At 45.7% G+C, this 24,821-nt stretch overlaps 1 long non-coding RNA gene across 1 annotated transcript in view; it reads right to left on the bottom strand.

Moving 5' to 3' along the window:
* Positions 1-24,821, bottom strand: part of LOC141578414 (uncharacterized) — a 67,014-nt gene that overhangs the window by 38,763 nt on the left and 3,430 nt on the right. The window contains exons 3-5 of the long non-coding RNA XR_012508809.1: positions 20,701-21,495; positions 16,039-16,612; positions 14,485-14,654 (exon numbers count right to left, since the gene is read on the bottom strand). This is a non-coding gene — a long non-coding RNA (uncharacterized LOC141578414). The remainder of the gene's footprint in view (positions 1-14,484; positions 14,655-16,038; positions 16,613-20,700; positions 21,496-24,821) is intronic.

Genomic DNA, 24,821 nt, shown 5'->3' on the forward strand with positions numbered 1-24,821 from the left:
TTCCCAATATGCCAAATGACAAAAGAATATCAATTTATTTGTGTAAATATATGCCTACACCTTGAACTTGAGGAGAAAGGTATCAGAAGTCTATATGGAACTTATTTCTACCTTCCTGAAATCACACACACAAACGTTCACACAGACACAGACACATACCCCCTGGATTACTAGACACTTCACAAGCTTAGGAATTCCAACTTCTAGAAGATAACTTTGTAGTTAGTTTAAAATACAATTCTGTCAGCTTTTGAAAGCCTTGATCATCTGCTAAACCATCCAAATATCAGAGACCCAATTAGCCTTCTCTGAAGAATGTAATTTCCATTGATGGCAAAACAGACCCTAAGAAGTACTGGATCAAAGACTCGTGTTTATCACTACCTATGATCGTTTTTAAGCACATTAACAGATTCAGAAATGTATGTCTCAACAACATTTATTCTTATTGAAATAGCATACGTGTTCAATTGTTTATACACAGACTAGGTCCCATGATGGTGTTTAAGATCTATTTTGTGTATTGCAATATTTATTTTCAAGTGCAGACAAGGAGGGTGTGTATTACTCAGTTGTAGAGCACCTGCTTAGCATGCACAATGTCCTGGCTTCAGTCCCCAGTACCTCCAAAAAAATAAATAAAAATAAGTGCATATTTAAAAATAAGAATAAAGTTATAAAAAAATACAGACTAAAAACCACTGCAATCTAGCTGCTACAATTATACTAAAAAAACAAGGGTTTCTATCAAACACTGACTATATGCCAATCACAGAGACAATCACAAATCACACCTGACAACCATCACGTGTGATTCTCAGCTAACCTACTAAGTAAACACGGATGAGCAACCCGGCACTGCGGATGAGGAGACGGATCTCGGAGGAGCCGTGGACGCTGACCGTCCTGCTCCCCGCGACAACACGTCAGCCCAGGGCAAGCGCTGATAGAGATGCTCTGAGTGGACACCCAGCTGCATGGAGCCTTGGGGCACTGGGGAGTCCCAGAAAACACTAAAAATTTTTCAGTGAAAAAGCAGCTCAAATATATTACATTGTGCCACATCCTTTAAACAGGGAACATGACTGATACTTTTTGATGCCTCCGTGTCCTTTCCGCCATCATCAATTATTTGCCCTCTCAGCCCGACCAGTGATGAACTGGACCCCATATGAAGTGCACTCAGATGGCAGAGCTTTTAAAGCTGTTTTATGAAGTTTGTAAGACTCTGTCTATGCCTCACACAGGCGGTCATCCATCACTTCTCACCGGTGTGGACGTACCACCTGAAATCACTCCTTTCTCCTTTTTAAAATCCCTTCATCTAATCCAGACTTTTCAACAGCAAAGCTGCAGCTCAACCACAGACAGTGGACAGCTTCTCACCAAGTGGTCTCGAACAGCCCATCGGACTACCTGGAAGCCCTTTTCTTTTATTAAACCCACTTCCGGGTACTTCATCATTTTCTGATTGGTGGACTTGGCCACCGACTGGCCAACTCATAGAGCTCCCAGCCTCACATCCGGGGGTGGGAGAGGACCCTGCTGTTTGGAGAAATCAGTGAGGAAGGCGGACATCCTCCAGCCAGGTCTGCACGGGTAGAAGTGCGACAGTGTGCTCAGAAATTATACCGTAAGCATCCCTGGGCTCCCATGGACTGGTTTCACATTAACCAATCTCATGACACACTGATGCAAGAAAACCAGAAACTTATTAATGTAACAGAAGTAGTGAAACTATAAACCAGACTGAAATATCAGAGTTCAACCATGAGTACTTTTTCTCCTCCACAGCCCAATCACGGGCAGGCAGTCACATGGCAACCATGGACAGAAGCAGAGCAGGAAGGGTTTGTAGATTAACTCAATGGACTAAATTTCTGTTATACGAACAGATTATACTGCCTAGAAAATAATTAACACTAATCACAGTGCACACTTCGTGGACAGTGGCCGAGACATGACAGTGAGCACCTGTGTAACTCTCCTTTCCCTGTCCTTTCTGGGCTAACTGATGCAAAGTGGTACAAAGATTCAGGGATGCAGATACCTCTAAATACCCAAAGCCCATCTCTGGGAGCCTCAAAACCAGACAGCCTGGGTTTAAATACCAACTCTGCCACTTACTAGCTCTGTGACCTTGGCCAACTTACTTACCCTCTCCGTGCCGAAATTTCCACACTGTAAAACTGGGATAACAATCAAACCTTCCTTACTCACTTGTTGAGAAGATTGAAGGATTCATTTCTGTAAAACTCTCAGAAGAGAATGTAGCACATTTTTGGTGTTCAACAAATGTCAACTTAATATAAAAGTGATTTACAAGTCTCCCTTCTAATAATATTATGTGTTTCCTGGCTAGTATAAGTCCCAAAGAAAATCCTTATTTCTCCTTTTATAAACTCTTGGGGAGCACCCTCCCATTCCAACCCACCACATGTTTAAACTAGGGAGGGGATGCCTCCTCCCAACTCCTCTGGGCCATGGAGTGTGCTTCTCCCTTCATACCCCTGGCCGCTGGATCACAGCTAGCCCTCGTCACACTAACAGGGTTAGGTGTGTGTCCGGGGAGACAAGCAGGGAATGTGAAACCCTACCTTTCCCTCCAGTGTTGGTCACCATTGGGAAGCACCTGGGATGCTCAGCTCCATGTCAGGACAGCCCTGTGCATGAAGGGGCAGGTCCTCTCAAGGGAAGGCTCGCTGTGGCCCAGAGCTACCTGGGACAGGGTGAGTCTCTAATTCTGGGACACAGTATCATGACACACATTTTCCCACAGCCCTGAAGTTCATGGAGAACGTGGCTTCATCAGTAACAAAGAAGACATTTATCGCCTGCCTACTCTTTTGTGTCATCTCTCAGTTGGCTGCTGGAGACAACATGCATATAAGTATTGGATCCCCTTAGGCCCCAACATATATGAAGTAACAAAAAATTCTGTGGCTTAAAGTTGGTTCAGGGTGACTGTGTAACAGTTCTGACTCTGCTGATACTTAATTATGGGAATAGGAACTATGGAACCTCCTCAAATATCTTTCATCATAAAACCAGCTTTTCTTGTTTTCCTGTTTCTTAGTAATTGACAAAGACTATAAAATGATGGCTTCACACCAAACAGCAGCTAAAGATTATGAGCCCTCTTGACATACCCACTGTGGTAAACACTTTACATAATTTCTAATTCTCACAATTCTACAAAGCAGATACCAACGTCCCAATCTCACAGACGAGGGAAAAACTCAGAACGAACTGACTCAGGCTCACATGGCTCAGTGGCAGCGCGTACACGCAAACCCAAGTCAAAAAACTACACCCCTTCCTATATGTACCAAATATCTTACCACCAATTAACACACAGCAGCGGGGTCAATACTGAGGGAACCCAGCACACTTTTCAGCTTAGGGTGCTCCAGAGGCAACTACTAGCTGTTTTATAAATTCCCGGCTCACTGGTTTCTAACACTGGAAGAAAAGTCCGATTTTGCCATTGTTTACACAGCAAGTCTGAGATGTTCACAGCGAGATGACAGAATAAAACTAAAATATAAGCAGAACAATTTTTCCAGGTAGACAGACATAATGGACATTGTGCTATTCTGAAGCATCAAGCAAAGAAATCAAAACAAAATAACGTTGTTTAAGCCTTCTTTAACAAACAGGAAAATTAAGACGGTAAGAAGGTGCAACAAGCGCCACCTATGGCTAAAAAGACCTTCCAGGTTGCCAGGAAGCATGCAACACAAAATTGCCTGTAGGATCAGAAACGAGAATCAGATAACTAAAATCTTCTTTAGCACATACTGCACTTGGCTTCGGGGGAAGCGAGGGTAACTCAGTATTTAATCTGATATTGCTAATACTCCTGAATATAAACAAAAGACACAGGCTCATGGAAACTCATCTTAGAAGAGGAAAGAATCCAGTCCAGCCACTTCATTTTACAGGAGGGGAGACTGAGACATGGGATCTGTCCTCCTTGCAATCGGCAGCAAATCTCTCCTAGGCCTCATGTCTTGCACTGTAGCAAAAACGAACAGATCTGTACTAGGCCTATATTCATAAAAGCCGGGTCTGTATTTTTCCGAAAGTAGGTTATCTAAGTATCTTGCAACATACTTCTCAAAATCCAGGAAATCATACGTTTGTTGAAATACAAAAACATTTATTTACATAATAAAACAGCATGAGCTTTATTGCCTCTATTAAAAAAGTTACATGTCAAATCAATGTTTTGATATTTTAAACCTGTTAAGAGTTCTGGAAAAAAGATCAAAATTTTCTTTAATCACAAAAGAGAGAAGCTTATTCCCTGAAAATGATCAATGTGGATGTCAGAATCCAACGAATTTAAATGTCTGAGTGGATGGTTACACGGCAACATGACATCTGAGTTCTAACAATACACATTCTGTGTAAATAATCTTCAAGGTCGTCTGCTTAAGGCAATTTAACTAGTCCCTGTCTCACTAGAATGATACAGATTTCATTAAAACTTCATAGTGCACTAAAAAATAAATGAATCCTTGTTAATTTAAGCCATATTCATATATATCATATATATACATATTAAATAAGCATCAGTAATAAGCCACCCTCTTTAGTATTCAGAGTTGATCCTTCTAAAATATCTGTCATTGTGACAGCACATTTTTACTAAGCACCTCTTGAGTTCTTTGTATACAAGGCTACTAACTCTCACAGTCAGACAAGTTAAACGATATTACTCAAATTTCACAAATGAGGAAATGTACTTAAGCCATGAAAACAACTTATATATACATCATCAGGAAAGAAAAGAATAAAGATTTTCTTAAAATATTCACTGACAATCTTTTTTTCCATATTAAGACTACATAAAACCAATTCAGTCTTTGTAAGTATTTCTGTCAATAAGGGCCACTAGAGAAAAACAAGTAACATCATCAGCAGTGGTTGGACTTTCAAAGCCCCCTTCTCATTTGCACTGTAATTATTTTTAATGTTTTGTTTTTAGTGCTTACAGAGCACTAAAATACATAAAAATTAACTTTTTATGCCACTACCTGAGAATTAAACTTCTGTGAAAATGTACAATTTTAATTTATGCCACTCTGTCTCACATTCTCACTGGTGTCTCCCCTTTGAAGGCCTCATCAGGCTGAGATCACTAAAATCGGCCATTTATGGAGTCACAGGAGTTCGGGTAACCACTCAACGGGAGGCTGATTAGAGAAGCAATTAAGAATGCATCCTGTGCAGCCTGGGTTCCAGCACCGAGCTAGCCACCGCCAGCTGCGTGTGATTTGGGACAAGCTGCTCCATCTCTCAATCCCTCAGCTGTAAAAAAGGAGACACTGATACCTACCGTCAAACACCTGCTATGAAGTAAAACATGAGGAAAGTATTTTAGCCTTAGGGAGGTGTCCACTCAGAGCGAGTTTGGTCATTATGATGATGAGGATATCTGTTAATAAATTGAGCTAGACCAAAAAGGAGAAATCACCTTAAAGGAGAAACATTTTAAGCCAATGATCATTTCCTTTTGGATGGGTTGCAGAATATTCTATTCATTTGTTTAATAAACCAAGTTTTGTCCATTAATAATAGATTTACAGGTTCATGGACAAGTCTCCAGAAAAAGAATTAGAGGCCTCTAACCTCTGAATACTAAGAAAGTAAATTTTAAAAAAAATCAGGGGGGAGATTATACCCCATTTGGGAGAGTATTTGCTTAGCATGCATGAGGCCCTCAGTTCAGTCCCCACTAACTCAATTTAAAAACTTTTTTTTTAAGAAATGGAGAATTAAAGCAAAAAGATGGAGGAATACAGAAATTTTTTAGAGACTCATCTCAGATTTAAGATGGGGAAAAAGCCATCCATTTCTCAGAGGAAATCTTGAGAACTATGTAAACTGAATCTGAAATGTCTAGTCTTCTAACATTATTCATGAATTCATATTACCAAGTCTTAAAACTACCTGATAACCCACAGTTGTGATACTGAACCCAAAAGCTGCCAACACGGATCTTGCTCTGGCTAGGAATGCTCTGTTCTGACATCTCTGCCCCTGAGGCCTCACCAGGCTGAGAGCACTAAATTCAGTCATTCATGAGCATCTCCTATAAGTCCTCCCTTTGTGCTCCTCACTCTCCCCTCACCAGCCCCTCTGAGGGAAACACTGTTATCATCATCCCCAACCGCAGATAAGGCCACTGAGGCACAGAGACTAAACCCTTTCCAGGTCATATTGGCATTAAAGGACGTCTGTATTTCTGCTGTTTTGCTTTTGACAAAGGAATCTGAGATATCAATTCAAGGGAGACTGTTAAATAATCAAGTCTGTCAGGTCTTCACCTCAAAGAGCAGATACTATAAATTCCTGATGTAGGATGAGGCTGCCGCCACAAACTGACTCAGCTTGAATTTAATATCCAAGATGAAGCAGCTGATACACGTAAATATTCACGATTGTCAACTCCGCTCACGGGTCTGGGCCCTTCACTGCCTGAACTGGGGTGAATACTCCACCCGTGTCAGGGAGGGAAGCGCGGTTTTTCCAGGTCTCCCCAAGGCATCACGGGCTATTTCCCCCCACAGACTGTCCTCAACAATTAAAAAGCTCTCAAGATTTTTACTCCATGCAAAACTGAAATACATTTCTGCAGATGGAGCACTTTCTCAGGCTTAAATTTATTTTGCCTACACTCAGCAGGGGGGGTAAAAGAAACAAGACTCTGCAAAGTCTCTGATTCTCACCACTCACACTAGTAGAAAGGCCACTGCACAAGATGTCTCTTCAGAGTGCAGGGTGAGAAGAAAATAAAGCCGCCCCCAACCACAGGCACTCCCAGAGACAGAGCTCAGCAGTCTTCTGCACACTCACGGTTGTGCAGCCCTCATCACCATCTATTTCCAGAACACTTCATCACCCCAAAGAATCCCCCTGTCACTAGCAGTCACTACCTAACCCCCCTCCACCTAGCCCTTTGCAACCATCACCTGCTCTCCGCCTCTGCATGTGCCTATTCTGGGCATTTCAGATCACTGAAGTCAACAATATGTGGCCGTGTGTGTCTGCTTCCTTTCACTTAACATGCTCTTGTCAAGGCTCGTCCATGTTGAAGTGGTATCAGCATCTCTTTTTTTTTTTTTTGAAAACGTTAAAGTTTATTAGAGGGTTGTAAGTACTATCAAAAAGAGTAGAGTGGAGCAAAAGTGATTGTGTTTCAAAGATAAAAGGGCGGGTTGAGCAGTCAGAGTGGACTTCCCAGAAGAGGTGGCCTTTTTCATTTTCCTCTTTTTCTTTTTTATTCACTCCTACGTCTGAATAATTTTTCACTAAATGGGGATTCTACATTCTGTTCATCCATTCAGCAGCTTTGTATGGACGAGGTCCAGAAGGATGAGTGTATGAGGCGACTTGCAGGGATGGCATTTAAGCAAAGGGCAAGATGTGCTTTCAAAAAAAAGCCAACAAACAGAGGCACAAGGAAATTCAGTGCGTTTCTGAGCAAAGTGCATGCTTGCTTCGGCAGGACAACCGTGCAGTGCTGGGGCGGATATTGGCAGGAATCACGGCGTGGGAGTCACCTGAGAAGACTCCCCACTGCACGCAGCTCAGCCAATTCTCCTCCCTCATCCTGTATTGTTAGAGCCATATTTCAAGGTTTCTCTTATTTCAAGTAATAGCACTTTAACTACATATCTGATCATCTGCATCAGACCACTTTACCTCCAAGGCACAGAAAATTATTCACTAACCGGAGCAGCTCCAGGACATAACGGTGATGGATTAGGGAGTCCTGCAGCATCCCAGCCTGCATGCACAAACCCCACATGTGCCCTGGTGATGTCCGGAAAATTAAACGCATGGAAATATCTCACTGCTGCTATACGACATCTGCCCTCAAATTGCCCCAAACTCATGCTGGCAAAGCACTACTCAGCCCTCTCACTACAAAGAAAAAAAAATGCTAAGAAGGCAAATTTAGGCTCTTCCATTGAAAACCAGCAACCATCAATGCCAGTATCTGAGTTGGAATGCTCCTGACTTCTAAAACCACTGCGCTGTTACTTTTCAAATGTGGAAGTCATATATGTATTCCACGTAGATGATATTACAGTAGGATTTTTCTTTTCAAAATTTCCAGTTGCAACATTAGCACAAGAAAGTTTATGATTCAGCTTTAAAAAAATCAATTATGTTCCACTTTCTTAATTTTGAACATATTATTATTTTATAAATGGAGCTATGCTGTATAATATAAACAAACTGTTTGAATTCTGCAAACAAGACCTTTATGACCTCACTATTTCAGAGCAAGCTTTAATGGTGTTTTGAGAGGTGGGGCCTGGGGTGCTCACTAACAGCTCACTAAGGATGTGCTATTAAGTAATGCAAAGGCTCTAACTCCACATTAGCTCAGAAACCAAAGAAACTACACCAAAGCCTTACTTTATCATTTTTAAATTTTGCTATTCTTTGGAATATTAAATTTCTTTAAAGATATGATTTTTTTTAGAGAAAGACAACAGCTGTATTAAATTTCCTCTCACCAAGAAAGCAATCTTTATCAAGAATAAATACCCCATGGAAATCGAAATGACGGGAGGTTTCTAGCTAAGTGAACATGCAGATCTGAACAGAAATCTAAATCCTATCAGATCTCACTCGAACCAGCTCAACAAAGTCCTGGGCTACCCTGGAACTTAGCTCTTCTGTTCCAAAAGTTGGCTGAGCTAAGATCATCACACAAGGCAGGGAAGGAGAGAAGAGGAAAGTCCACCTGGCAGCCTCCATCTCTTTTCTTCCAGACAAAAGTCGCCTCTCGGGCGACCCCGATAACGAGCCCTCCCCATAAGGAAATCCGGCATCAACACTGCCCCAGCCGTCCCCAAGCAGCCCTGACGCCCCTCTCCCAGCCTGTGAATGGTGTTTTAGTGGCCTCCCCCAGTTGGTGGCACCCTCCCCCTCTTCCACGCTACACACACACACACACACACACAGAGCAACGGCAGCCTTCCCAAATCACAAAGTTGATTACATCACCCCACTTCAAACCCTTCAGAGGCTCCCTGGTGGAATTCTAGCCCCGCCCCCGACACTGCTCACCCAGCCTCACCCCAGTTCCCAGGTCCCCAGTGACCTCAGGGACCCCCTGTCCTGCTCCTACTTCCCACTTACCTCCAGGCTCATTTTGATTGTTTCCCAAGGAAGACTTCCCTCCCTCCAACCTCCGCAACTTGTTCCTCTATTCCTAGAACATTCTAGGCTAAGTCAACTTCTGACACTGCTAAGCTCACAAGAAGCAAATACATTTTGCTTACTAATGTGGGTCCACCCACTCTCCCCTAGACACACAGAAGTGCGCGTGTTATGAATAAATGAATGACGGGGTGGGTCTCAAAGGGACAGACAGACCTGCTCTCGCCCGTACCGACCCTTCTGTCTGTAGAATATCAGAAGCAAAACCAGAAGTACCTTTCCTGAGGGTCACTTCCTGCTGACACCCTTCACTGCCTCCAGAGTCTGTTCAAATAAAACCCAACGTCTTCCAAAGCCCTTCACCCCAGGCTCTCTCCAGGGTCCTCCCAAGCAGGGGAATACTCCACCCTGGACCACACAGGACACTCTCCCCACGTCCCCACCCCACAAGCCTCCAGGCCTCTGCCCGGGCTGCACCTGCCACCTGAGCCACACTCTTGACTCCTTCTCCTGGCTGACACTTACTCTGTCCTCACGATTGAACGTAGAGCCCATTTCTTCCAGGAAGTCCTTTCTGATAATGTCCTTTAGGTCTTGGCAGGGCTCCATCTATAGCAACAGTACATGGTGACCAACTGAGTGTTTGCCCACTCCTTTGAAACCACGAACACTTGGGAGCCACGTGGAAAGGAGTGAGAGATTACAAGAGGGGTGGGGGAAGCAAAAAGCAAAAATCACAGCCCAAGTCCCAAATTCAAGGATTCTTTCTCAGAAAAAAGTATAAACTATTTCACACCTGTGCAATTTGGCTACTATTTTTGTGGCTTGTGGACAGCAAGAGCTTGGTGTTCTAGTCCAAATCCCGGGTTACATGCAAAGAAATGTATATATTCATATCCAAAGGAAACAAGAGCTGTTCAACAACAGTTTGCAGTTAGAATAGAAAGGAACTTTGATAAAGGCAATGTCTCTCTCCCTCTTCTTTCTTTTCTGGCATCATATAATTTTAGAAGTATTTGCGTGACTAAGAGATGGCTACAGCCCGTGATTCTGCACTGGAGTGTTTGGGGCTGAGGAAGCCCAGATTACATTCACTGCGTAAATGCAATCACACCAACACACTGATAGGTGCCGTGGTGGTGGATCTGATGTTCCAAAGCAGGCAACCTTACTCTGTAAGAGAACTCTAAATAGAAAGTAAGAATTGCAATGTTCTGTACTCAATTTCATTCGATATATGGATCATTAACTGATAGAATATCTTCACTAATGTAACCCAAAAATAAATTGTCAACGTCTATTTTCTTCATCTGACCGTTTTATGCTAACTTTGGTTATCAAACCCTCACTCCATATGGAAAGCTCAGGCCTATGCTGCAGCAGTTACATCCCGTGGAAGAAAGCCGATCAAGGGAGAACTGGAGAGTTTCCCTTCAGAAGCTGCTAAGTCTGGTTTTGCACCTGTACGTCATTTGCAACCACGTCATCGGCAAGGAGTAAGACCTTACCTCTGTGGGGCGAAAAGCACTGCGGTTCTTCTGAACCATCAAAGAACACTGAGCTTTGTGAAACTGTCCTGAGACACTTAAATCGTATTTTTTGTGAAAGGCTCCAAAACGGACCCAATTCACCAATCCAGGTACAACAGAGAGGTACCGAATTAGTAGAGAGAACATGCCCTTGAAGTCTGACAAGGCCCTGCTTGAATCCTGCTACAGCATTGACTAGCCGCTAAACGGACCAATTCCTTAACCCCTCTGAGAAGGCTTCCCAATCCGCAAAAGGGAGCTGCCATCGACCACCTGGGAGGCATGGATGAGAATGCAACACGCAAGTAGGGCTGCCGACTGGTACCTGACACGGGGCCTGACTAGCTTCCCTCCGCTGCCCTTCTCCCCCTTTAAACTTGCACTGTTCCCCCTGGTAAGGATCAAACCCCTGGAAAATTCTGCCCGAATCTTCTGTGTATCCCTGAATAAATGCATTACCCTTACGAGGCCAGAAAAACAACTGCCTCCTCCCCAGTCACTTTCAATGTTCTTAAGAGTCTGGGTATTTTTAACTCAATTTTTCAGGGAGACTATTCCAGAATTTTGCACGCACCATTCTCCAGGTTGGCTCCCCTCCCAGTGCCCATCTCTTCTCACCTCAGATCCTCTGTCTGATTGCCTTCTGTTCATTGGAAAGCGAGTCCAGTAGGGTGGCGACCCCCAAGGACGCCCTCCCTCCCTCACTTTCTCCCCACTCCAACTCCAGCTTCTTAGAAGTCTACCCTCCCGGACCCTGCAGAATCTGCATCTTCCCAAGACACACACGTGGCCACGACCCTCCTATCAGATTTCTTCCAGGCTGGCCCTGCCCAACCCCCGGCCCCTTAAGGATAAATGGCATTAGTCTGAAAATCGCAAACGCCGCAGACTGACACACGAAAGCTGCATGGTCTGGGCTTTCCTCCAACCAAGGCACAGCCCTGCCCCCCCTCAGCCTCAGTCTGCAGCTCTCAAGATGATCTAATTCACATGCGCGTCTGTGAATACCAGCTAAGAATGACGACTCCCAACGTGTATCTCTAGTCCGGCTCCTTCACCTGAGCCCCAGGGCCATAGACCCGAGTGCCTCTTTGAAGTCCTAACTTGGATGACAAATGGCATCTTAAAAATGCCTCATGTCCGCCATTTACTCTGGAATTCGATTCCTGGCAGGTACCTCCCATGCTCCCCATTTTAGTAACAGCCCCAGAACCCACCTATGTGTTTGAGGTCACATTCAATTTCCACTGTTCCCTCCCCCAAGCCCTGCCCTGGAATCAGTCCTGTTATATCTGTCACTAAGCCCATCTCTAGTCTGGTTCTGCAGGGACCACGGCCGGAACCCCACAAGCTCACAGCATGGTGCGCTGAGTCACAGTCCTCCAAAGGGTGCTCCCTGGAGGGGGAGGCATCTCCTGCCACTGGTCACCTCAGAAGGCACTGTATTCTCACAAAGGAGGCCCAGGAGAAGGGACGCAAGGTTCTCCCATGGTCTGAGTTTTGAAGGGCCCGAGGTGTGGGGAAGCTCCTAATTAGCAGACACAGTTGTCAGTAAGCAGACGAGGATGGAGGAACCCAGGCCAGGATGTTCTCACTCCGACCCCTGGGCTCTCGGGAGCCACGGGAAAGGCCTGTGTCCAGGGCATAGCCCGGCCATCACAGATCCCAGCCTGCATTTGCCAAGCCGGACAGACTAGACTCCTTCTACTTGCGACATTTACTTCTGATCTGTTCCCCACCCACAATGTGATGGACTCCTTCAGATATTCTCTCCTGTCTGAAGCGAGACAAATTCAGTGAAAAATGAAGTGTCCACATTTGGACCAGAGCATGAAAGGAGAAACAAGGCCTCATGGTCAGCATGATGGTGGTGGCCAAACACATTCACCGGGTGAGATGAACCATGGTGGGGGTGAGAATCCAAGGTCCTAGGTCGGCCAAAGCATCTTCCTTCACAGTTGACTGGGGTGTTGGAGACTCACTACCGCAAACTAACGACAAGCCCGACAGTGGTGGACGTCAGCAGCAACAGACACGGAGTCAGCTATTTACTGCCAACATGGGTTAAAAGTAAAGGCCGGTGCAGGGAGACCTGCACGGCTGCTGATACAAACCACAGACCCGGCTCTGAATGCCCACTGGCTGGAGCAGGGTGGAAGCTACGGTCCCCTTTAGCAGTCCCTATGTCCACCAGATCCAGGTGAGCCAGCTACTTAGGAGAAGGACATGTTGTCCTGATACTCAGATAAACCAGCCTCGTAAAGGGAACCAAAGTGTGGCATGGATTTTAGACCAACTTCTGCCTCTTTGTGAAGGCAAAGTAAAGTAAATGGCACGGGAAGTAAAATGCAAAAAAAAAAAAAATTAAATAACAAAACGGTGACTGCTTCCTCCAACAGCTGCTCACCCCCGAGCCTGCCACTTCCTCACCAGTGACCGCCGGCCAGGCAACGCCGTCACGCACGTCACACAGCGACAGCCAGGAACCGAGTGCCAAGCACGTTTGTGTAAAAGAAGGAATGTAGCAAGATGCTGCAGAATTTGACTTTACAAGTTTAAATACTCCATGAAAAAATCCCTCAGCAGCCGCCTAAATGAATTCGCATCTCACTTCTTCAAAACAATCAAACAAATTTAATAAGGGCACATTTGTCACCAAATATAAGGAGGACCAAACTGGTTCCTTAAAGCAAGGATTTTAAGAGGTATCAAACACCAGTGGGTGATGTGCTAAAAAAAATTAGAAAATAAAAAGATGACAAGCATAATACATGGATTAAGGCAGCTGTTAAGTTTTTGCTTTTTAAAGCGATGGAGACAGCACGGAGGGCGATCTAGCTATTCCAATGCAGGGTGTGCACAGCCCACATTTTCAGACGCAACAACATGCTCACAGGGCAGTACAAGAGAAAAAGGAATAAAGAAAAAGGAAAAAAGGAACAAGAGAAAATTAGAAACACACAAGAACAAAAATGACTTTGACAGCACGTACAAGAATTTACGTGAGTGTATTAGGCCAGGGACTCGGGGATGGTGAGACCCACCCTCACCTCCTGCTCCAGGGAGAGCAGGGGACTGAGGGGAGCGGCGCTGCCGGGGGACCCCAACGTGGTCAGCGCCCCTAACCAAAACTCCACATACATGGGTCTAGGCAGGTCTTAAGTTACAAACTGTGGTCACATTTCAGGCTGGACAGTTTTACGCACTTCCACCAAGAGTAGCAGGAGAGAATTAGGCTCTGTTCCTGCACCAAAGCATTGTTTAAAAAATTAATATCTGAGGAATAGTAAAAGCAACAATGGAGTAAAAGTGACTGGAGGAGAACGTGCTTGACCCGAGCTCACTGGCCGCGTTTTCTCACTGACGTTAAGATGCTGGCTGAGACCTTACGGTACCAAAACAGACAGACGCACCAGGAGGGAGGTTTAATGCGCTGCTATATTTTGATGCCGGGAGCCATGCCTGGTACACGAGGTTCTGGGTAAACAATGGTGACTGTGTTAACCACTATGGGCTAAGCACATATCCAGCTACTCCTCCAAATCCCAAGGGCAGACTTCAAAAGGCAAAAACAAGCAGGAATTCTCTGGTGGGTCCGCAGACTCAGAGCCAAGCAGTTGCTGAGCAAAAATGTCACCAGTGCCTCCTGTGACAAAAGAGGAGGCACTGGCCAGGGGGCTGGGGCAGGGCTCCAGGCTTCCACTGCTCACCCACCATTCTGTCCAGGGGGAGAAGGTGGTCCCTGCTTACATTGCACCCATGCACCTACCTTGACTGACGCCTGGGGGATCAGCAGGAGGTGACATGTGAGGTGAACGGAGCCAGCCTCGGTGTAGCACGGTGCTGGCAGCTGTGCCCTCAGCAGTGCCCAGGCTCCTAAACCTGACAACCCATCTCCAAGGAACAGATGGGGAGCGCGGGCATGTAGATCACAGGGCCCTGTGAGGACAAGAACAGATCATGGCCACGACATGCCTTGCCCCTTCCTTAAGCATGTCCCGGAGGAACAGGAAATTCATCCAGAGCCCGCTAGGCACCTCACGCAGGTGGGACTCGATTCCTCTTGCCTGTCACTCACAGGGCTGTTCTGGATATTCTTTTTATCAATTCTCTGGCATCTTCTCCTCCAACTTACCAACAACCAGAAACTAGAATCTGATCTTAGTTAAGTTCAAGAATCACAGAGCACCGCCTCCACAGCGGGCACGGCAGCACGTGCCAGGTCGTCCGACCATCACCTGTGGGACCTCCATGAGCCCTCTCCAGACTCAAGGACCGAGGCCGTAAGCCGGGGGTACACAGGTTCCCTCACTCTCCCCAGCAAAGGGGGACCACCTCTCGGCAAAGGCATCTCACCCTCTTCTGCCCGAGGGACAGCACAATAGATACACGGGGAAACAGAGCAGAAGTTGGGGGGTTAGGCAGCCCAGAAGAGCTCGTTTGTAATTCCGAGGCAAAGTGGGGCCGTTGACTTAATCACAGGGACAAAGTGAGGATGAACATTTCTCTGCTCTTTCCCAGACTCCGTGATACGCCTTTCCCTGCATAAGGAGTTCATTCGGAGTTCCCTGGCGGTGTTTCTTATGTCCTAACATGGCATGCTGCCTGTCGGGCAGGAAGAGAGGGCCTGAGCCGAACTGGTGCTGAGCCTGGGAGGCAGGAGACACTGGCTCCAAGCCAGCTCAACCAGCGCCTCGTTCTGCCTCTCGGGATTCAGCATCTCATCTATAAGCAAAGGCATGAGACTGTCCCAGGAAACGCTGCCCAACAGAAATGAAATGAGAGCCATGTAAAGAAAGTTTCCCAGTTGCCACATTTAAAACGGTAAACAAAGAAACAAACCAACAAACAAAAAACAAGTACTAGAAACTGATTTTAAGAACATATCTTACATAAGCTACTGTATGTAAAATACTATCATTTTGACATGTAATCAATAGAGGAATTAACAAGATAGTTTATATGCTTTTAGTAGACAAGCCTCAGCGTCTCATGTGCATTTGAACTACAGCACATCTCAGCTCAGACCAGCCTCCTCCCGAGTGCTCCTAGCATCAGTGGCTGTGGCTACTCTATTGAACAGCAACTCCAGGGGTCCCACCAGGGTCCTGGCTGAAAAGCAGGAGTAAGTGCTCTAACACTATAACTAAAAGGATCTCTCTGAAACAAAGGCGGATTCACTTTTAAATGTCTGTAAACCGGCGGGCTGCACCTCCCTCCCCCCTTGGATACAAGACAGTCCTATTCCGTGCTGATCCCTTTCTGGATGGAGAGAAGAAACCCGGCACACAGCCAGGGTGGACTGGCCTCCAGGTAAACTTACCTGCTGTCTGTGTCCAGTCCCATGAAGTCCTCCTTCTGAAACGGCATGCAGAGGAGTGGGATCTTGTCCCCAGACTTGTCAGGGGCCCCATCCAGCCACTTGGACTTGAGCAAGATGAAGAGTGACTCAGTGAAGTCCTCGATCCTCTTCTCCACCACCCTGCAGTCCTCGTAGATTGAAGGCCACGTCGGTGCGCGACTGTTTGGCTTACCTCCCCATTCAGCACAAAGACAAAGAGCTGAGAGTCATTCAGCGTGATGCCATACAGCTCCTCTGAACGTGGAGCTTCTCGAAGGCCTTGGCCGAGAGGCAGTCGGTAATGGTGACAAGGCCCACAACCATGCGGTGGGTCTGGAAGACGCTCCATCCATTCTTGGGCGCATAGTGGTGCCTGTAGTGCATACAGAGTGCGCCCTGGGAGCTGCACGGTCTGATCTGGCTCACCAAGGAGATTCGCTTATAGATGCAAAAGAAATTCTCCTCTGAGATGATCCCCACTGGTTTGACCACCACGGGAAGAGTCTCATTGTCCTCAGCACACTGCACGTAGTCAGGGATGCTCATGTTGCAGGCCCTGCCGAGAGGGGAGAGGAGATCGATGTAAATATTGTGCTGTGGGCTGTGGGCGCCTCTGGGTTGCGGTGACCTGGTGTGTACCAGCCAGAAGGCAGGGGAAGCCCAAGCAAATCCAGGGGTACAGTTTGTCCTTCAGAGCCTGCACATGGCTACCTTAGCTCGGATCACTTTACCCAGCTTTTGGTCTAGGATTCCTGCCCCTGCAGAGAAGCGTCATTTCTTGTTTTCTGTTTCAAAGCACCTAGCAAGGCCCTGATGCAAAGTCACTGCTCAAAAATGCGGAATAAAGAAATGAAAAAAGGAAGTGCTTTCCGCAAACCCCTTCAGCAGAATATAAAGAAAAGGACAACAGTAGGAACAAAAGATCTGGATTTCAATTCCAATTTATTTGTAACCCTAAGCTGCAGAATAATGAATAAGAAAACTTGCGTTGGGGAGGAGGGTACAGTTCAGTGGTAGAGCACATGCTTATCATGTACGAGGTCCCAGTACCTCATTTTAATAAATGAAACAAATAAGTAAACCTAATTACCCTCCTCAAAAAATACTTTTTAATTCAAAATTCAAAAAACACCTTTCAATTGACACAACATTGTAAACTTGACTATACTTCAATTAAAAAAAAAAAAATCCTTGCCTTACAAGAATATATCTGGATTACGGAAGTTTGCAAATGTAAAATGCCTAGGGTACCACCTGCATAAAAAGGGGTGACTACAAATTTACTATCCCTCCTTTATGAGCTATAATTCCTTCAGGGGGGTAATAACCTCTCAGAGCTAATTTTCTCAGATTTAAAAAAAAGTAAATATTACCTGATTTTCAGTACTGCTGAAGAATCAGAATACCCTATGAAAGCATCTGACCCACAGAGGTTACTCAATAAATGTTTGTTGAATGAATGAATAAACAAGCAAAATGAATGCTTCTCCCTGCCACAGACCATCATAATGGTACTGCTTGGAAATCCCAAGCCCACGTTCCACTCGTCTATACAATAACCATGTGGGTGACCTGGTCAGGCGTGTGTGCTTCTCTAAGCCCCAGTTTAATCGTGAATAGAAATGATGGCAATAACACAAACCTCAAATTGTTAGTGAGTCAGTAATGAATCGTACCCCAACTTTGCAAGATGGAACCATTAAGGAAAACTGGGAAAAGGGTCCATAGGCCCTCTCCATACTATCTCTTACAACTACATGGGAATCTACATTATACCTCAAAATAAAATTTCTACTTTTTTAAAGAAGCTATTGAAGTGAAATGTGCTCACTGTCTCAAAAAAGGAACACACAGAAAAAATAGGACAATGCCCAGCACATGAGATACACTCAGTTAAAATTCCCACTGAACCCACTGGTCCCTCCAACTTCAGAGCAAGAGGATGGGTCCTCGTGGCAAGAGACCACTGCACGTGAAGCTAACAAAGCTAATGGTGCTCACTTCAAAGAGCCCCTGTCACCACCCTTGTTCTAATTTTCTATTTGTAATTCTTTTCCTTTTTATTAAATAGAAACTCCCAATTGCATAGCCTTCACCTGACTAGACAGCAAGATGGCAGCCCTTCAAAATCTGACCACAGAGATCATGATGGCAGCCCTTCTTGGTGAAACAATAAAATGAAAAGCCATTTCCACAAGACCTCTGTGTAAATCTACTAGGGAACTTCATCCTGGACTGAGGAAGAGGACTGGGGAGGAGGGGGCAATTTGGGGCATAGAGAACTATGGGCCACCTGACCCACGATGGACTTTAGACTCAACCATAACCCTCCAGGAAATTTAAAATACACAGCGACATAGTGCTATGGGCAAGAATTTTTTTTTTTTTAAATCCCTGAATCCCTTGCAGGTGTTGTTTCTACTGAGACACAAATAGATTATGTGTATAATGTTTCACAAAAGCCTTAAAATATTATCACCCCAACTTGACACATCAAGAAACTGAGGTAGAGAGGTTTGTCACATTGTGCAAGGTTAAAGAGAGGCCACGACAGACACCATATTTAAATCCAAGCCCCTGCTCCAGTGCTCACACTAGAAAGTGTGACATACTGCCCCTTTTCTGCCCTCTCCCTGCAATAAATTTCTGAAGAGTCTTTTCTGTGCCACCTGGAATCACAATCACATCAATTTTCCACAAAGAGCTATGTGACTCCTTGCAGGAAGTAACAAAATCTAAAGTGTTGGGATGGGAGGAGAGATTTGCATTTTCTGTTTCTCAAAGGAAACATGGCTTTAAAAGAAACTGAAAAGCACTTATATAGTCTAAGCCCTCATTGTGCAGAGAAAGAAATGGAGGGTCAGAAGAGATGAGGAAAGGGCCTTATTAACAAATATTGCCTCAGCACAGCACCAAGCCAGCCCTGGGCACTACTGAGGGAGGTTCTGGGAGGCCCAGGAGAATGAGTGTTAGAAAACGGAAAGAGAAGAAGCATACAAGGCCCTGTCTCTACACCACCATACCATGAAATTCCACCAAATTACCCAGTATGGGGGCAGCCAATAATAAGGTGGGGTAAACAGGTTACAGAAACCTGGAAGTCTCAACCATAGTGGAAATTCCAACATTTACTATGTTTTTTTTCCCAGTTCAAGCATCAACTCAGTGGGCACTCTGTACCAGGGACTACACGAGGCCTGGAGTTCTCCCAAATACAGATCGCTATTACCACGTGTGCAAACCACATAAAGGCCACCAGAAGAAAAGCGCTCACAGATAACATGGAATTACTGAAACTGAAAGCAGCCAAAGAGCATATATTACTAGGAAAAACGGTGCTGCTACAAATGGACTCATGGACATAGAAAGCAAACTGTGCTTAGCAGGCAGGAAAGGGGAGATTAACAGATACACGTTAATAAATATAAAATAAATGACAAGGGCCTACTATATAGCACAGGGAACTATATTCAATTTCTTGTAATGAGTTCTACTAAAAACAATCTAAAACATATGTATATACATATGCATATGTTTATAACTGAATCTCTGCTGTACACCTGAAACTAAAATTGTAAATTGACTACACTTCAATAAAAAATAAATTAAAAAAATAAGTAAAAATAAAAGCAACGCCATTAAGAAAAAAAAAAAGAATACTGTAATCCCCTTAGCTGTAGGTGCTGGAGAATCCTGGTTGCAAGCACCAAGTCCACTGGATCACTCCAGCACTTGCTGTCACTCTTTCTGACCATCAGAGAGTCACTTGGCTTCACTGAGGTTACTTTTCTCTTCTGTGAAAGGCTACAGTAGCAACTAATGATGTATAGAATCTCATCATTCACAAGCCCAAAAATTAGTGAGGACTTCCCATGGGCCAGGCTCTGGAGAGATGAAAAGATACAGTCCCAGATATATTCATGGGTAGAAGAAATTTATGCCATAAAGACATTAATTCTTCCTGTTTTGATACACAGATTCATTGCAATTCTGATTAGAATTCCTACCAGATATTTCATGGAATGTAACAAGTTATTTTATGGTCAGGAATAGGCATGAAACTTCTTTAGAAACACCACTGAGGAGGGGTGGGTATGTCACTCATTTTCACTGGTCTTTCGGATGTGATGAAAACGTTCTGGAATAATAAATGTTGCACCACTGTGAATATGCTAAAAGTTGCTGAATTGCACCATTTAAATGGATGGACTTCATGGTGTGTGAACAATATCACAATAAAGCTGTTATATGAAAAAATATTTCTTGACAATTATTTTTCCCTCTATACTACTAGTCTGCCCCACGATTTAAGAAAAACAAAAAACCAAAACAAACCAAACTGTGCCAGGAGCTCTTTAGGACTGCAGTGTCCCTGGGTCTCCAACGCCTCTGGTGGTGCTGTTCCTGTTAACGCACCCTAGATGGGCTGGGCTAGTTAGGGACTGTAACTATCTTTTTAAAATCGACGGTTACACGTTTCACACTGGGAATGGGAAGGAAGGAGCATGTCACAGCCTCATGCCTTCAGCTCATTTTTAACTGAACCAAGCCTTGCTTTCAACACTGTAATCCCTGGCACTATAAAAACACGTGACATCAACAAGCACCGCCATCATAACACCTGAAAGTGTTCAAGGTACTTACTTGGGGCTGAAACACTGAGGGAGGAGACAGAAGCTCGCTCAGCACTGAGGATCCAATTTCCCGACTCCACCAGAAGCTGGGCTTTACACCCGGAGGCTCTCAGCCCAGGGAGCAGCGCCCACGCCGCTGAGCTTGTCCTCAGGGAGCAGGAAAGGAAGAGCAGGGCAGCCCCGGGGTCGCGGGGCAGGGAAAGCGTGGGGGTTGTTGGTGGAAACGCGGGCTGCAGCCCCGCTCGGAGGCCAGCCCCAGCCCCAGCCGCCTGCCCCCGTTCGGGTCCGCAGACCCCGCCCGCCCGGGCACAGCCCCCCTAGGGGCGGGGACGGGCCGGCGGCCGAGGAGAGGCAGCCCGGGAGGAGAGGACTCTCGGGCGGGAGAGGCCTCGCGGGCGGGAGAGGGGAAGGGGACGAAAGCCACGGACTGAGGGGGGCCCGGCTGGGTGAGAGGCTGCAGGTGCACACTTGGCCATGGACAGGTTTGGCCGGGGCGCCGGGGTAGGTTGCGCGGGCAGAGGGGTCTGGCCAGAGCAATTCAGCTGAACACAGGCTGACTGGCGCCCTGGGGGGCTGTGACATGCCGACCGCCCTCCCGCAGCCGCCTGACCCCTTTCCCGGGAGCCCCCCACCTTGCACTTCCACAGCCAGAGGCCCCGGCCCCGGGCAGGAGCTAAAGGCCTACCGGTCGACAGAGCTGAGAAGCCTTGGGGCCGATCCCCGGCTCGGAGCTGGAGCTTCCAACCCGCGGTCCAGCTGGCACCGACTGCCCATTCGCAGGAGGGCCAGCGATCCACTCTGGGTTCTGCAAGAGAAGGTGGGGCAGCGAGGGTGGGAGAAGATGGGAGGGGGAGGAGAGGAGGGGAAAAGTGGAGGGAGACAGATGGACCGGAAGAGCAGAGAAAAGGGATGGATCTGGAGAGGGGAGGGTCGTAGCGGAAATGGAGAGGAAAAGCTTTACCTCTGGGGGCACCCCGAAGGAGGCGGCAGTCCTGCCTCTGTACCATTCTGTTACCCTTCAAGGCCCGCAGCTCATGTTTTACCTCTCTGATCCAGCCCTCCATCCGATGCTTCTGCAGAACCCCTATGGGTATCACACCCGTTGCCCCCACGCGGAGCTGGGTTTTCTATTGCTCTGGGAACCAAGCACCCGCAGGTGTTGTCGCTCAGAACTACCTTGGGAAGAGTACCTATTCCCCTTTTACACGCTGGGAAACAGGCAGGCATGATCTCTGCCTTAGTTCCACTCTCCCAGGTGTTGGGCTGGCGGGGAGCGGGGTGGTACAAGATCAGAGGCCCAGACAGAGCAGACTGCCTGAGTGTTGGTGCACAGTCCCCATCCCTCCTGGGTAAACCACACCCCACCCTAGTGGAACCATCAAGGGCTCACAGTAGTTCCCTGGGTGTGGGAGAGCTATCCTCATGTAAAGGAAAAGCCCAGCTGGGCTAACAAGCTAAGTCACAAATCTAAGTGTGATAAGTGTCGGTTTACTGATCTAAATTCTGCTGGGCTAACTCGTAAATCTGAAGTTTAGTGTCAGTTTACTGGGCTAACAAGCTAACTCGTAAATCCAACCTCAACAGGTGTCAGTAATGTGATCTATTACAAGTTGATAAGCTCCAGTGTACTGATTCCTTGATTTTTGTTGTTTGAGCCTTATTGGCTAATACCCCTTACTTGTAATTAACCCTTTAAAACCTCATGTGCATGTCTTGGAGTTGCTCAGAACTTCGGAGCAGAAGCCCCTCTGAGCCCGCCGGCATAATAAATCTGAGTACTCCAACCCTCCCAGTGGTGCTTGTTTCTTGGCTGGCCTGTTGTTTCCATAACACTCAGTTCCAGTGCCCTGCTTGCTAGGTAGATAGGAGTGTTACCGTGTCCAAATTCATTCTCCTCAGTGCAGGACAGGCCAATAAGTTGGGAGACCAGGTGTTGGGGCAAGGAATAGCAAGTCTCTGTAGACCTAGATGGCAAACTATTCCAGTGCCCAGCTTGCTAGGAAGATAGGAGTGTTACTGAGTCCAAATTCATTCTCCTTAATGCAGGACAGGCCAGTAAGTTGGGAGACCAGGTGTTGGGGCATGGAATAGCAACTTTCTGTAGACCTAGATGGCAAACTAATGTCTTGGAAAACCATCTCCCCAAGTCAGAATTCAGGCTCCTTTCCTACGTGCTTGGTTGTTGCAATCTTCCTGGTGTAGGAATTCCTTGTTGTTAGAATCCTTTGTTCTTGCAGCTATCTGCCTGGGTCAAATCTCTGTAAACCTCCAACAAAACAAACGTTATTTTCTATTCTGTAATTTGTTATCTTTTTAGGAATGAAAAAGTGTTAAATATCCTTAAAGGTCAGAGCCTTCAGAATAGGCTCTCCTGTATATTTCAGGCTCTAAGCAACATTGTTTTACAAGCAAAATGAAGCCTAGGAGACAGAGCATAGGGTTAAAGTCAAATGAAATGATCTAATATGCAGTCAGATTTGTTCTGTTCTATTACCCGGGCAGAAGCCAGTTGAGGATTTAAATCCCTTTAAGTTAAAAATAACTAAAACTTTAAAGGAATTTACATACATAGTTGGGAATGTGCATACCATATCTGGAAAAGCATCCAAAGGATAGTAAACAGTGGCATCTCCAGGGAGGGCTGGAAGAACAGAGGATGAGGGTAAACTTCTTTCACTTGTGTAGTTTTGTGCTCTGTTGGAATTTTTTTTAACCATTTGCATGTATTTCTTTTTCAGTTAAAAAAAAATGTGTAATGGAGCAAAGGAGTAATTAGCTCAGCAAATACAGCAGCCATGGAATCACTGAGTCATCACTTTTGACTTAAGCCAGGAAGCATTTATTGACTCTCTCCAATGTGCCCAGTGCTCTTTTAAGAGTTCTTTTACTATTATTATTTATTAATATTATTACCACTATTATTATTATTGTTATTTTTATTTTATGAAATAATAACAAGGTATCCCCCACCCCTGCCCATGGCTGGTGGGAAACCAACTGAGTTTTTATTGAGTTGTTTTCCAAGGAGTAGAGATGAGTTATAAACTGAACACTTCTTCAGGGCAAAACAGGCGGAGTGGTTTTACAGCAGTCCAGACAGCTATGAAGGGTTTTCAATAAAGGTGCCCAGAGGCTGAGAGAGAAAGCCTCCAGGGCCCTAAAAAAGCTGCCCAAACTGCCTTCTCCATGGCACTACTGAAGTAGGAAAGAACAAATCTGAATCCATATTTGATCTGTTCCTTTGACTTTAAGAAAACCACGTTAATATGCTCCGGTCTTTTCATGGGTTATGATGTCACAGAGGAGACGGACAGGTCAACAAGGGACCACTCTACCGTGATCACTGAGCCGGGGAACGGGATGGGCGGCAAGATGTATGACGCAGCCATAGCAGTGCCCGTGCTTCTAGGCAGGTAACCAAAGTCGCCTCGACAAGGTGTCAAATATTTGTGCCCACGTCCTAATCACCTGACGTGTATTAAAGAGAAATGGAAACCTATAAAAGTCCAATACCCTTGGTGGGTACACCGTCCAAAGAGCAAAGTCACAGTTTGACAACTGGCCATCCCGGCTCCCTGGGATTCATTCTTGGAGAACCTTAGAAACCACTCCTCTGTCCTTAAGAAGTGCTGCATATTTGTCCTATCTTTGGCTCAGGGATGGAGCATGTTCAATTGAACTTTAATGTCTGCACAGATTTGACTGTCTTTCTCCAGTTTCACGTGTCCATTCTAAAGAGGCCTGAGCTAAGGCCATCCTCCGTAAGATCTATTCCCTCCAGTGACAGCTCATTGAGCCTGCAATTAAAAGCCAACTGAACAAGACTGTCTGTCCTCAGCTAAAAAGTTCACCCACCCTTCACTGCTTTCTTAATCTCCTCTCCTGTCTAACTGCAACAGACTAACAACTCCCTCTACCAAGCTCCCCAACTATGTCAGTTTTTCTCCCCAAAGAGAAAGTAAGGTCCATAAATGAGGAGTCAACTCGATAGTCACCTCTGAATTCTTAGCATATAGTAATGTTAATAAACAGAACTATGATTATGGCTTCTTTCCTTTAAAACATTTCCAGTTACTTGAATGAGACCTTGGAAGAGAGGTGTTTGCCGTCCAGTATCTTGATCCACAAGAC

The sequence above is a fragment of the Camelus bactrianus genome, chromosome 8 (assembly GCF_048773025.1).
Source record: "Camelus bactrianus isolate YW-2024 breed Bactrian camel chromosome 8, ASM4877302v1, whole genome shotgun sequence".
Lineage (NCBI taxonomy): Eukaryota > Metazoa > Chordata > Mammalia > Artiodactyla > Camelidae > Camelus > Camelus bactrianus.